A 14,297-nucleotide genomic window follows, 5' to 3' on the forward strand; every position below is an offset into this window, starting at 1 on the left:
AGAATGGGGAATAATCAAGTGGGAGGGAGGGCAGTAACCCTTAGAGGAAGCAAAAGGGGAAATATGGCAAGGGCCTTTATTTATTTTCCATTTCTCTAGCGGTCAGTGAGTATCACTGGAATGTTACCGGCCTCAAGCGCTGGAGAGCTGGTTTGCAATCACCCTGCCTGAGCCCTGCTTCTTCTGAGCCTGGGGAGATCAAGGAGTTCATTCCTTGTTTACTCATTTGAGATTCACCCCGCCGCATACCGCCGTCTCAAGTCGTTAAAATCAAAAAGAAAAAAAAGAAAAGAAAAGAAAAACGCTCAGCAGGGACCGGCGAGGTTTTACCTGTCTTTAATTTATGCAGCGTTTTCAAATCGTGCCGTCCCGACAGGTGTGACCGCGCTTTTTGCGGGAACCTCGGTGCTATTTTACCTGCTTGAGTCTGTCAAAAACCCATTTGTATGAGCCCGGCTAATGTGCTAGAAATAAAAGCCCCAACCTGTCAAGTCAACTCTCTGCACCTGTACGGAGCAGTTAAACTGTTCCATCTGCCAGTATCCCGGGAGATCAAAGGCCCTCCCGGGGAGGGGTTCCGAAGAACCAAAGCAAAGGATGGATGGAGCTCCTTGTCTCGGAGTTGAAAAAGCAGAGAACGGCCCGGAGCAGGGTGGGGGCTGGGGGAGCTGGTGAAAACCCGGGAGGAGGAGAAAAGGATCCCTGAGGCCCCGGCCTGGCCCAGCTACCTGAAGGAGCTTTTTGTCTGACCCAGGCGCGCCGGGAGCGCATTCTTTCACATTAAGAACCGCAGGGGAAGACATTCATTCACTCCCTTTTTTTGGTGACGTAGCTGGGGCATTCATGTGTTTTTAACCTTGAATAATTTTTGTCTCTAAGCTCCAAACAAGTTTTATCCTGTCCACAGGTCAGTTTTGTTACAGAGGCCAATTAGCAGTGCTACCTTCGCCTGCGGCAAAAAGCCAAGTAATGGCGGGGCAAGCCCTACGGAGAGGTGATGAATAAGTCCCGAGAGCTGTAATTTGAAAGGGGGGCCTTTGAAGCATTTACCTTACATGGGACGCTATTGTCACTGCAGGGTGTTTGATCTTAAAATAATTTACTTAATGATCTCACCATGGGAGCGATTGGCAGAGCAAGATTAGGCTGTAAGGCCTAATGGACATGGGAAAAGTTAAAAGTGCTCGGAGAAAGGTATGTAGAGCGCTGAGATCGGTCCGTGTTGTGTGTTCATTACGTGCGGGCTGGGGAGGTGGGGGGAGGGCAGCCCGGCCGACCGCGGTCGGCTTTGCGTGGCTCGTCAGAGAAAATCATCAGACGCGGGCCTCTCCTGCGGGAGAGCAAACTACCGCGCCGAGCAGTTTCCCTCTCGCCTGCGTTTCAGCCCTGGTGGGAACCGATGATCTGATTTTGTTTTTACGGTCAATGATTTCTTTCTTTCTTTTTTTCTTTTGCTTTTCTTTTTTTCCTCCTTTTTTGCAACCGTGACCACTGTACTGGAAGGCACCCAGGAGCAGGGCGGCACCCCCAGTGCAGGTTTCTGAGCTGGAATCAGAGCCAGATGAAAATGTGAAAGTATGCCACGTTTCGTCCCCTTTCGGTTGGCACACGGGACTTCAAGTAGACACGAGGAAATTACTGGGCATGGTTATCCTGGGCCAAAATAGGTCTTTCTCCGCTAGAAAACTTTAAAATGCCAGCCAGCCCCCATGTGATGTGTTTATAAATCCGGTCTCTGCGTGTTTTCTTAAAGACATATGAATTGCACTTATGTGGCAGTTGGAAGAACTGTCTTTAGCATTGGGTTCCATCTCTTTGACATCCAGAGACCTAGCACTTCAGGTTTAAATTTTTTCATAGTCTTGGGGCGCCTGAGTGGCTTATTCGTTTGAGTTTCTGACTTTGGCTCAGGTCATGATCTCAGGGTTAGTGAGTTCCAGCCCTGCGTGGGGCTCTGTGTTGATGGTTCAGAGCCTGGAGCCTGCTTCAGATTCAGTGTCTCCCTCTCTCTTTGCCCCTCCCCCACTCACGCTGTGTCTCTCTCAAAAAAATAAATATCATTAAAAAAAATTCTTCATAATCTTGGTCTTTCACCTGCTCAGAATTTGCATACTGCCATAGCCCCTTGTGAAAAGCATCTTATTTTCCCTGTTAAGAGCTCGGAATAGTCACCTTAAGTGAATGCCCAACGGGAAAATTGCCACCTAAGCATTGCTATTGCTGCTGATGTATTTGATGTTAAACCTAAGGGAATGTGATGCAATAGAACATGAAAAATCAACCAATGGACTCATTTCCTCTCTAATGCAGATTCTAGCGAAGTGAATCACAGTAGCCTGTCCTTACAACCCAATGTCTTGATCTGTATTCTTCCTTTGGAAAAAAAGAATATATATCTGGGGAATGTATCTAACTCTGTCATCCAGGAGATTCGAATTTGCTATTTGTGTAAAATAGAAAAGCTCAAATTTGAGTTCAGTGTATATGAGCCTGAGTCTCCAAGATCCACAACTTTTGCCTGTGACTGGTACGATGGTGCAATGAAATATTTTTATTTCATGCAAATGAAGTAATTATGAGCATGAGTACCAGCTTTATGCCAGCAAATGCCTGTTTGCCTGTGCCAATTTGAGGCAGCACAAATATTTCCCACTAGTCTGAAGCTTTTTTTGAAATTTAGCTTTTGGAGTCCTTTTCTGGGTCATCTAGTGAGGTATGCCTGAGAATCTCCCCCTGCCAAAGTAGAATAGACCCCTTTCGAACTTGTCTTTTAATCTCTTACCTGTACTTGGAAGTTAGCAGCTTATTAATATGCTTCAGTAATTTATTCTCTGATGCATGGAATTAAGTGTCCAAGGCTAAAGTAAAGATTATATATGCTTTGTTCAAACATTCTTTTTGCTACATGACTTGATAAGTGAGTGAGCTTGGAGCCCATCCTGCATGGTAGGGTGGGGTCAAGGATGGCAACCGGTCGGGATACACATCTCTGTGTCTTAACCTTTTCTGATGAGCTAAAAGGAGATCCCAGGACCACATGGTAATGTAGGGGTTAAGGTGACATAACATAGGTGAAACACATACATCTGACTCAGAAATGAGAAGATTCTTTATAAAAACTCTTTCTCACTCTGGGCTGTGGATACTTTGAATCTGCATAGTTGGAGTTAATTTTGGCTCCTCCTCCTCCCTAATTAGCTTTTCCCCCCATTTCCACTCTTGACCCAGTAGGGGGTTACTGTCAAGTGAAGCAAAGGTGTTTGCAGAGCCTAAATTTGAATGCTGAGGTTATTTACAAATATCTAAACCTTCTGGGAGAAGTCCGATTCGTCATCTCTGGGCCATCTCAAAGGCATGAGGACTAAGCCGGTGAGATTTCCTTGTCCTCTTTTTTCTCTTCTCTTTCCATTTTTCCGCAATGCTACCTGAAAAACAACTTTTTTTTCCCCCAACCTTACTGTGATTTCACTTGTGTGTTGTCCTAAATTGGTGTTTGTAACTTAAAAACCAACAATTGTTATTCTCACCAAAAGACAAATGAACACTGATTAGAAAAGAGTAAGAAAAGATAATTAGGACGGAAAGGAAGTTATGAGTGTTTTAACAGAAAAGTTTGAGTCTTGAATAACACACGAATTTCAGCTCCTTAAGCCCCTGTTTGTCTCTCTGCTGTTTCCTCTTGCTCGATTGATTAGCTTTCTTTCCCTCCTTCTCCTCCTGTCTGTCTCCCTTTATCTGTGTCTCTCCATTTCTTTCTCTCTTCTTCCCTCTGCCCTTGATATTGTTATTGGCTCTCCTTCCTTCCCTTCTTCCGTCATACCCTCCTCCCTCTCTCCCTCATCTCTCTCCCCTCTTCTGAGTGTGTGTTCACCTCAGTCTCTCCCACTGGGCTTGTGCCTCCGTGTCTGTTGGCTCTTTTCTTCCATCTTTCTCTTTGTCTGAAAACCGATGATATAAATTAAACGAGTTGAATGTGTGAATATTAGGAACTTTCTTCTTAATCATCATCTGTAATGATTTGCTTTTCCAAGTAAAATCTGTGAATTGACAAACTTGCCCCGAGAATCTCCCAGTCTGTCAGGGACCTGAATGTCAAGAAGTACTTGACCATCCCAGACAGCGAATGTTGAGCCATCTCCTGAGCTTGGCGCATAGCAAGGAAGCAAGTGCTCTGGCAGTTTCTGCATTCATGTGAAAGACCAGTCAGAAGAGAGGGGTGAAAACGAACAAGGTCAAGGTCAAGCCACTCACCCACCTCTTCCCGCCCCGCTCTCCTCCCACCTTGCACTGATTACTGTACTGTGTGTCAGAGGTACTCCCACTGGCCTAGAACCATCATCTCATCCAGAAGACACATAAATTCCACCCAGGTAGTTCTAAAATCACCCAGCTGATCATTCAATTTATATACAGTATCAAGTGTTCATTTCATAGCCGCTATTTCAGTCCCACTGACCCACAGGTCCTTGACATGTGCTTTGCCAGGGCCCTCCAGTGATGTAAAAGTAACTTTTTAGCACTCGCAGAAAAAGCAATTGAAGTTCATTTCTCACAGATTACCAGGCCCCATCAGAAATGAAGATGCTGTAAAGCAGGCATCGAGCAATGTTCAGATGTCTGTTGCTGTCGATGGAAAAGCCTGCTCTGGCGAGGTTCAGACCCCTCATGTAGGACTTGGTCCTGTTCTCAGTACGCTCTGCTCCATTGTGGTAGGGTCTCTACGAGCCCTCTGTCATCACCGGGGGATTAACCTATCCATCTGTATCTCCAGGAGCTTGGATTTTTTTTTTTTTTTCATTTTTCTCGTTTCTCACCTCTTATTTTGTATCCTATTTTTTGCTCAGTCCCGTAGTGTCAGTGCTGTCTTCGGAGCGGGATTGCTGGGGCGGGGGGGGGGGGGGGCAGAGTTTCCCGAATGGGGTGGGCCACATCTATCCTGGATTATGCAAGCAGCCATCTTGCTGTTATTCTAAAATGAGCTGCAGGATAGAGACAAGCTGGTTAAAATGGGGTAATTGTGTTTCTCGGGGCTCTGCTTCATGATCACCCCGAACCATGGCCCCTTCCGCTGTGCTCATTCCCCTTTCCCTGGGAAACTGTTTCCTAGTCCCCTTCCCCCCCCCCCCCCCCCCCCCCCCCCCCGCACCCTGTCCTCTGCAATATCCCTCTTAGTAAATTTCCCTACTGCTAGGCTGTGTCTGATGCAAGCTCACAGGAAGTAAGTTTCCGCTTGAGAACTTGAAAGACACCTACGGCTGGCCGGTGACCCAAGTTCAACTGTAAGACAATAAGCACGATATTGCTGAAGTGCCATGACTGGTACTTTTAGAAATTCCTTCCCCAGGGGCACCTGGGTGGCTCAGTGGTCGAGGGTCCCACTTCGGCCCAGGTCATGATCTCATGGTTCGTGAGTTCGAGCCCCACGTCTGGCTCTGTGCTGACAGCTTGGAGCTTGGAGCCTGCTTCTCATTCTGTGTCTCTCTCACTCTGCTCCTTCCCTGCTCACACGCTCTCTCTCAAAAATAAAGATTAAAAATTTAAAAAAAAAAAAAAAAAAAAAAAAAGAAATTCCTTCCCCAAAAAGGGAGGAGTTTCTGGGCAGCCATTTCACCTAGAAGTGCAAGACACAGGTGTTCAGATAGCCACAGACTCAAATGTGGAGAATTTGACCTCCACTTGGAAGGAAGGAAAATGAGGTTTGTTATAATGGGCTTATTTGTTTTGCATATGTTTTCTAAATGTTCAAAATGAAAAGCCCCGGTTCTTAAAAGATTACTGAAAGTTTGATGTATTTAATTTTTTTTTTTTTTTCTGGAGTAAAATGGCTGCCGACACAACCTCAGAATTCCTAAATTCTGAAGTTCTTACCCTGACCCTCCCAACCGCATTCCCTTTAAATAATCGTAAACCTTTCCATTAGCTGTCATTTCTCTCCTACTTCCCAAGGACACACATAAGCAACAACTTAAAGTGGAGGGAGAGAAAAGTTCTCACTTTTCCCCAGTAGATGTCTTTTGGGTAGATACTGTTCTAAGATGTAGTGTAGACAGTGGGCTACTCACAAGACTTAGAAAGGCACGTGATGGCTCACAGCAACCTATTGTACAGACAGGGAAACTGAGGCCTTGGAGGGTAGAGTAAGGTCATATACAAGATGGGAGATTTAAAAGCCTCTTCTTCACGGGCGCTAGGTGGTTGCAATGCTGTAATCTTCCCCAGTGTGAACTGTTCTTAGAGGAAGTGATGCTCACAGAGGACCCCCACCTCTCTCATGACCCAGTCATCCAAGTATTGCCTGCTGACAGCTATCGGCTGAGTCCCTCTCTAATAATGTTTGTCCTCAGCTTAAGAGAAAGACCTCTGTCAAGGTTAGGCTCCCTCCCTGTGGGCAGCCTGCATCCAAAAGTCTGGGTGATTTGCGGGGGGATAAAAACTGCTATTCCCTTCACTTAGGGTAGCTCTTTTTATAATGACAAAGGGTGTGGTTCTATTTCCTTTTTTCCTCTTCCTACACCCTTGGGCGGAGAGGAGGAGGGAGGCAGGGAGTAGTTGTAGGGTGTGGGGCAGGGGGGAGAGGATAAAACCTGGGTGAGGGAGGGGGAGTGACAGCCACGAAGGGGAGGAGTCAGATTTGAATTTGGGCAGACAGAGGGTACTTTCAGTCAGAGGAGAGTTGGGGGAGGAGGGAGGGTGGGCTGTAGCCTTGAAGGTCAGGGGTTAGGATTAGGTTAAGCTCCTAACATCACAGCTGTCCTGTGTCCCCAGATTACCTACCTTCTTCACCCCTCCCACGAGGCCCCTCACCTCAGTGCGGGGCTGCTGAGGGGCCTCCCGGCTGCACAGCACATGGGGCTAACAGAGGTCTTTCTCACACCTGCACCACAGTTCATGTCCTCCACTGCAGGGTCCTGCCTTGTTTACATCCCCAAAGGTATTGCCCCGACGCTCTCCAAATCCACTTACTGCTCGTAATCTTTCATTCAAAATCTATCTCCCAGAACCTGACCTCAGACACTTATGTTCGTAAACTATGCCATCACTTAAAAATGCTGCTACATGATCTCATCATGGTGTTCACCACAAACAGAGGCCCAGACAAGCGAAGTGACTTTCTCGGGGTCACACATTGCAGTACTGGACCTGGGACAGAATCTAAGTTCTCTGACTCTTGGCCCGAGGCTCTTATGAGAACATAAGTGAGTTAGGGGTGCAGATGTCGCTATTCCTAAAATGTCTCTCCTGAGACTTACTCTTTATGAGTTGACTTTCCACCATTTATTTCTATTTCCTTGATTGTTTACCTTTCCCCTCCCCAAACCTGCTCTTCCCAGCCCCACTACCTGCCTTTGCAGTGCTTTCGTGCAAGCAGTGCTGCGGGAGGTAGCGGGAGATGGACAGATTCTTGGGACATTAATACTCTGGCACCAAGACCTTTTGGCTCCCATCTGCTTTTCTGCAGAGCAGCCCAAAAAGAAGTGGTGACCGAGGGATGTGGCTGGTGATGCATTGCTGACCCTCTGTTCTAGACACTTAGTTCATCTCAAGCTTCACACACTTGGTTCTAAAGTAGAATTTCATCAGCGCTGATGTTCCAGTCTTCTTGTTTGCAGAGAGCAAGGATTTCTCATGCTAATCACTCTCTAAGCCTAGGTGCAATCCAGACCTTTAGTGGCTCTGTGTGAGGCTCATGATGTTCTTGGATCTGTTCTCTAGGCTCACAGAACCCTCGAGTATCCCCTGGGGACTCTGTCCTTTGAGTTACTTGGTTCAGCTCAGCACTGGCTAGAGAAGAAAATGTTCTTCTTGATGCTCCTCAATGAAAAGCTTCGGGGGATCTGTTCATTGCCTTGATGTTCTGGAACTTCTAAGGCCTCAGGGGATTTTCACCTCACTTTGCAAATCCTCTGCACTGATTGATTGACAAACATAACTCACACCAGTTAGCTTCTTTGCATAGCCTCAGGACAGGTGTTTAAGGAACCTAAGGTTTGAAGGTACCACCAGTGTTTTGGTTTTGGTCCCTGGTTTTACTTTTTATTGATTTTTTTTTTTTTTTGGACAGTATTTTAGAACACAGAGTTGAATCTATTCAGATCTATCATCTCCTGATGATTTCAACCAGTGTATGACCTCCTGCAAAGGACATGACTCCATCCAGATCATTCACTCAGCTTGGTAAAGCGTGGGAAGAACAGATGAACCCAGCGTCGGTGGCTGTGTAGGTAGGTCCTTATTATTCTTCACCTTCGTCCCAAAGGAAGACCCGCCAAGCGAGCACTCACACACTGGTCCTTTGGTTTCTTCAGGGCCTCACGGTAATGTGATTGTCTTGAGAAAAAGTCCTAGTCTGGGGGCGCCTGGGTGGCTCAGTCGGTTAAGCGTCCGACTTTGGCTCAGGTCATGATCTCGCGGTTCGTGAGTTCAAGCCCCGCGTCAGGCTCTGTGCTGATGGCTCAGAGCCTGGAGCCTGTTTCAGATTCTGTGTCTCCCTCTCTCTCTGACCCTCCCCCGTTCATGCTGTGTCTCTCTCTGTCTCAAAAATAAATAAATGTTAAAAAAAAAATTAAAAAAAAAAAAAGTCCTAGTCTGGCCAGGTGTACAGATTTTAATCAAATCTTGTGAATTCTGAGCTCAGCTCTAGATGACACTTAAAAATAAGAAAGAAAAGGCTTAGACTTATTGCTTGTTTCATAAATTCGTTGCTTATATTTTGGGGGTGCTTTCCCCAAACCTATGGATCATGGAATTTGTTTTCAAAGGTCTTTTCTGTGCATATCATACCAACACCCAGGAATCCGGGTATTGTCCTGAGAGGCAGAGGTTAAGAGTATGGACTCAGGGGGCACCTGGGTGGCTCAGTCGGTTAAGCCTCCGACTTTGGCTCAGGTCCTGATCTGACAGTTCCTGAGTTTGAGCGCTGCATTGGGCTCTGTACTAACAGCTCAGAGCCTGGAGCCCGCTTTGAGTTCTGTGTCTCCCTTTTTTTCTGCCCCTCCCCTGTTCTCTCTCTCTCTCAAAAATAAATAAACAAAAAAAGGGGGGGTGGACTCAGGAGCCAGCCTTCCTGGGGGCGGGTCTCCCTCCTCTACTTGCTGGCCTGTGTGACTTTGGGCAAGTTACTCACCCTCTCTGTTCCTCAGTTTCCTCATCTACAAAATATGGGGGGGGGGGGTTTCCGGAGGGCAGGGCTATTGTTAAGATTATGTAAATTAGTTTATTTTGAAGTCCTTGCAACAGAGGTTCACATATAAGACACACACGTTCTAGATTATTTTCCTATTGTTGTTATCTCTCCCTAGTCAGTTACATCTGGAGATTTTAAAACAACTGTTCTTTGTGTTGCCTGACTACATTTGTGGCAGAGAGAGGAGAGACCCTTTTTAACATTTAAATATATTCCGTTTCGCAAGGCAAATCTTTTTGCATATTAAGGAAGGAAATCGGAAGGTAAGTGCCCACTGTTTTTAAACTTGGAATGGGGTATTTTTAAACAGTTTTCAATTTACTTAAGAGTTTTAACACAGCTAACATTAGTTGGAACTGAATGTCTGAGAATGAGGTTAGTGTTCTGCATAAACCCTGCTTTTAAAAAGCTCACAGGAAGGGTCAAAGACCAGGAAATGCTCTCACTATAATTCTCGTTTTCAGCTGAATTGGACATGGCCACAAGAACGCAGGCCTGAATCGCATTATGTTCCAGGAACCTTGAACTTCGCATCATAATGACCTGGGGCCTAACAGAAGCAAATTGCAAGTGGTTTCAAAAGGATAAACTCCAATTTATATTAAACTAGTATTATAACTTAAGCAGCTCGTTTTGAAAGCAACACGAAAAACCTCATCATTCATGTGATGGCTCCTTAAATGCATCCCTTTGCATTTTACCTGTAAAATGCTCTGTGTTTGCTGACAGGTTAAATGTATACTATACACAGAGAGCCAACACTTCTCTTTGTACCACCGCGGCAATCTCACTGGTTTTAGCCGCATTCTTTATTATTTTAAGCTGTCGCCATTGTCTTCTAAACACCATAATTAGAAGCTGAAAAGCTTACAGCAACCAAACCCAATAAGGTTTCATTATGAACAAAATATTCTACTGTGGCTCAACAAGTGACCCTGTGTAGTCTAACATGATGAAGGCTTCAACCTTCCTGCCCAATTATGGCTTTGGGAATGTATAAAGTTTTCCCTTTCGGTATTATTTAGCAACTCTATTCAAGCTTTAGTTTCTTGGTCATATTTCTTTACTTACTGGTCTCTTTGTTTCATTTTGTGCAACTGTCATTTTCCTACAGCCGTGGTAAAGAAAACCTGTCCCCTGGAAGCAGTTCAGAGTTTCTCTTATCGGGGATGTGGTGTTTTATAAATAAGTTGAGAGAGGGAGTCAGTGAGCAGGGAGCTGAAATCATTAAGCCCCTTGACTAGAGAGAGAAGAGAGGGAGGTGATTTTAGGGCCCAAGAAAATACTGCCCGCACCAGATCAGTGACTTTTTAATGTGATGCCTGGTATCTTTTTTCCATTTGATTCAAGTCTTCTTCTTCTTCTCTTTTTGAATGTTTATTTATTTTAGACAGAGAGACAGACACAGAGTGTAAGCTGGGGAGGAGCAGAGAGTAGGAGACACAGAATCCAAAGGAGGTTCCAGGCTCTGAGCTGTCAGCACAGAGACCAACGTGGGGCTCGAACTCATGAAGTGCGAGATCACGACCTGATCCGAAGTTGGACACTCAACCGACTGAGCCACCCAGGTGCCCCTTGATTCAAGTCTCCTTGAACTCTGTCCAAAAGCGAACTTCTGCAAGACTAATACATGAAACATTATCAGTCATTTACACCTGAGTATAACTGAGCGTGTGTGCGTGTGTGTGTGTGCGCGCGCATTTCTCATAAAAAGAAGGCAAAAGTAGAGGGTTTCTGATGAAGATGGGAAGAGAAAGTTAAAAGAAAATAAATTAGGAAGATTAGAAAATAAATCTACTCTTATGTTTTACCTGGGATTGTTGCTCATTTGAATCTCTTGCTTCAGTGCATTATCACATTCTTTTATGTTGACTGTAAACTGGGAAATACTAGGTGGGGGGAAAATAAAATGTGTTCTGGTATCTTAGAGCTGTTTCAGGGAACAGGTTCCCATGGCCAAGTGGATACAGCTCGGTTAGGAAGTATTCTCATTTAAACCAAGCATGTGAAATATAAAAATAAACATTGGATTTTTTTTCTCTACTTTACATTCTGCTGATGAAACACTGAACTCTGAAAAATGGGCATGTCAGGACTGCTTTTGATAAATCTCCTTACCTGCCATGTGTTTTCAAGGTTTCCTGACTGTTCGTTAATTATCAAGCTGTATTTCTCTTATTTCTCTAATCTTTAGAACACAATGAAGCATATCAATCAGCATAAACCTCAGGGAAGCTTGCTGATCTCTGAATTCCCATCTTTACTGTTGTCGGATGCTGGGTCTCCCGAGCCAGGGCAGTCCCAGTTGGCAACATTCTTTTCCCTCCTCCTTTTAGATTGAGTCTAGATTCAGGTTCTCTTTTCCCTTTTCTTTTCTTTTCTTTTCCCTGCCATCACCTTCTCCCCCAAAACACACACATACTCTCTCTCTCTCTCTCTCTCTCTCTCTCTCTCTCTCTCTCTCTCCCTCTCCCCAAGCAAGGACTGAGCATGCTTAGGAAACCTGGAGTTTGATACTCATCCAATCAAGAAGAAAGTGACTTAGAGCTACTCTCTCCTCCGTAAGGCAATGTGGTTCAAAATTGAGTTTGAGAAGTATCCCTATGTCAGGCTCCTCAGGGAAGCGGGGAAAAATGACCTACAGACTTGAAAAACTCTGGAGACATTGCCAGGAATCTGCCTTTATAACGGGATCCCCAGGTGCTTGGTAAGCCGTTTAAACCAGAGTCACTGCTTTGGCGGATCCCATTTTCTAAAGAAAGGAGCACTTATCCTAAACTAATGATTTAATCCTAAATTCTCTCCCAAAAGATAGATACTACCACCCAAGTTCCTTCCTGAGTCCGGTACAGTGAGAAGATAGAGAAAGAAGGAGATTTTTTCCACTACACTACACTGCTCCACTCCCAGTTTCATCGCTTATAGTTCCTCAGGGCAAAGGTCAACCTACGTGGTCTGGAGGAGGAAGAGTGGGCACCCCCAGCAAGCCCAGCCGACCCTTGAGCACTGCGCTTCACAGCTCATTGTGATGGGCGGTGGGAGGGCCTTCACCTCCCTCCAGTTCTCCCCTGCTTGGCCACAGCTCTCAGCTTCCGGAACAGTCAAGATTCCCTCCAACAGTTCCCAAAAGTGAAGTTCTTTTTGACCTAATTAAAACAACAACAACAACAACAAAAAACCCAAACAGCTACATCACACTAGCTTTATTTAAAAAAATAAAATAAAATGTGCAAATGTGCAAAAAGTAAAACTGTATATTGCGTCCCTCAGTTTCCTGTCCTGTTCCTTCCCTGCTTTATTTGCCTTCGTTTTGGTCACTATTTTCTAAAATGGTTCGTAACTTGATTACCTGGCTTATTGTCTTTTAATCCCCACTGGAATAGAAGGTTCATAAGGATGAGGATTTCTGTGTTTTTCATTGCTCTCTCCTATTCGTAGAACATTGTGCTTAAATATTTGGATAGCCTGATGGTCTGAAAATAGGTTCTCATACAATATATTTATGCATAAGTATAGATGAAAACACAATTAAGACTTTCCGTAATTTATACGTATTGTGCTGTTTGTATAAACATGCAAATTTTGACCTCTTTTAATCCATCAATCAGTAATAGAATGTGAATACCTGCTAAACTCAAAGACTTTTTCTTTTCATCTATATTTGTCCATATATTTTACCCTGATGCCTGTTTCACATGACCTCAGCCCTTTTAGCAGCAAAAGCTGTGTCTGCAGAGACCCTTCTAAGAAAGTATATTTGCCTGTAACTGGATGAAGCCTACAGTCTGAAAATCCAGGACTGAAATTTCATTTCATGACCCAGCAGAGAGTGCTACAGCAAAGTTTCCTCCTTTTTGGCAATTACTTTAAAAATCCAGCAAAATCCTGAAAATACATGCCTGGAGATCTGAGAATCACTCCAGTGGGTGCTGCCTGGTGGAATTTGCTTGTTTGGCCGGAGCTCCTGAAAGACTGAGGAATTCTTCCTTTCTGGAGAGAAGGGCAGTGGGGAAGACAGTTTTCAAGAAAAAGTAAAATCAAACTGTGTGAAGGAATTTGAAAATGCAGCTAAATATGGATAATAGGAGGGATTCATGGTTCCCAGACTTTCCACTAGTAAGGGTCCTAGATCTCACTTTTTCTGAAATCATTTCTCCATTAAAAAAACAAAAAACAAAATCTCACCTTTCAACATCTCTTAAAAGGTCCTTAGAATTTAGGTCTAGGCTACTTTTTTATTCTCACAGCTCACCAATCCTACACCTGTATGATCCAGCCTTAATGATTTAGTTTCAAATGTTTTTTTTTTTCCTTCATTATTTATATTTGAGACAGAGCACATGCGCATGTGGTGTAGGGGCAGAGAGAGAGAGAGAGACAGGATCTGAAGCAGGCTCTGCACTGACAGCAGAAAGCCCAACTCCAGGGCTCGAACTCATGAACTGTGAGATCATGACCTGAGCCAAAGTCGGATGCTCAACCAAGTGAGCCACCCAGCTGCCCCTGAATGATTTAGTTTCTAGAAAATGACATGTTCTCTGATGCCTCCTTGTCTTTGCACCTGCCTTTCTTTCCTCTGGAGAATTTTTCCTCTCCAGCCTTCTTTCCACCACCACTCCCCTTCACTGTGTTTTGAGTGAACAAATGAGCAAGGGAGGGCCAGCGTAGAGCTTTGCTAATGAAAATTAGTTCTACCCCTGAAACAAGATTGCATAAATGTTACATTTGCCTAGAGATGGATGGCCTAAAAACAGAGAAACACTGATAATATTTACCTGTGAATAATATGCATCCCAGATACCCCACATCGCAGGTGTACTAAGCAGTGTGCAAGAATGAGAGACAACCGAGAAAACAGTAAAACACGAGCTGGAAACACCTGCACAGACTCTGCAAAAAAAAAAAAAAAAAGCCCTTCCAAACTTTTCTACAGTCTCTGCAGTGTTAAATGAGGTTGTTGGTCAGTGAACGTGAATGAAAGGACTGATTTTTATTCACAGGATCCCATGAAACTGTAGGCAAGGAAAATGACTAGGGATTTGTATAGATTTTAAAATACCTTTTCCAGGTGCTGGGTTGCTCAGTTGGTTAAGTGTCCAACTTCGGCTCAGGT

The 14,297-nt window shown here is 44.6% G+C and overlaps 1 long non-coding RNA gene across 1 annotated transcript; it reads left to right on the forward strand.

Moving 5' to 3' along the window:
- Positions 1–664: 664 nt before the first annotated feature.
- On the forward strand, positions 665–10,825 carry LOC132674728 (uncharacterized). The gene is made up of 4 exons (XR_009608602.2): positions 665–1,194; positions 8,063–8,222; positions 9,411–9,447; positions 9,649–10,825. It is a non-coding gene; the product is annotated as an uncharacterized LOC132674728 (long non-coding RNA).
- The last annotated feature ends 3,472 nt before the right edge of the window (positions 10,826–14,297 follow it).

Source organism: Panthera onca, chromosome A2, assembly GCF_046562875.1.
Source record: "Panthera onca isolate mPanOnc1 chromosome A2, mPanOnc1 haplotype 2, whole genome shotgun sequence".
Classification (NCBI taxonomy): Eukaryota; Metazoa; Chordata; class Mammalia; order Carnivora; family Felidae; genus Panthera; species Panthera onca.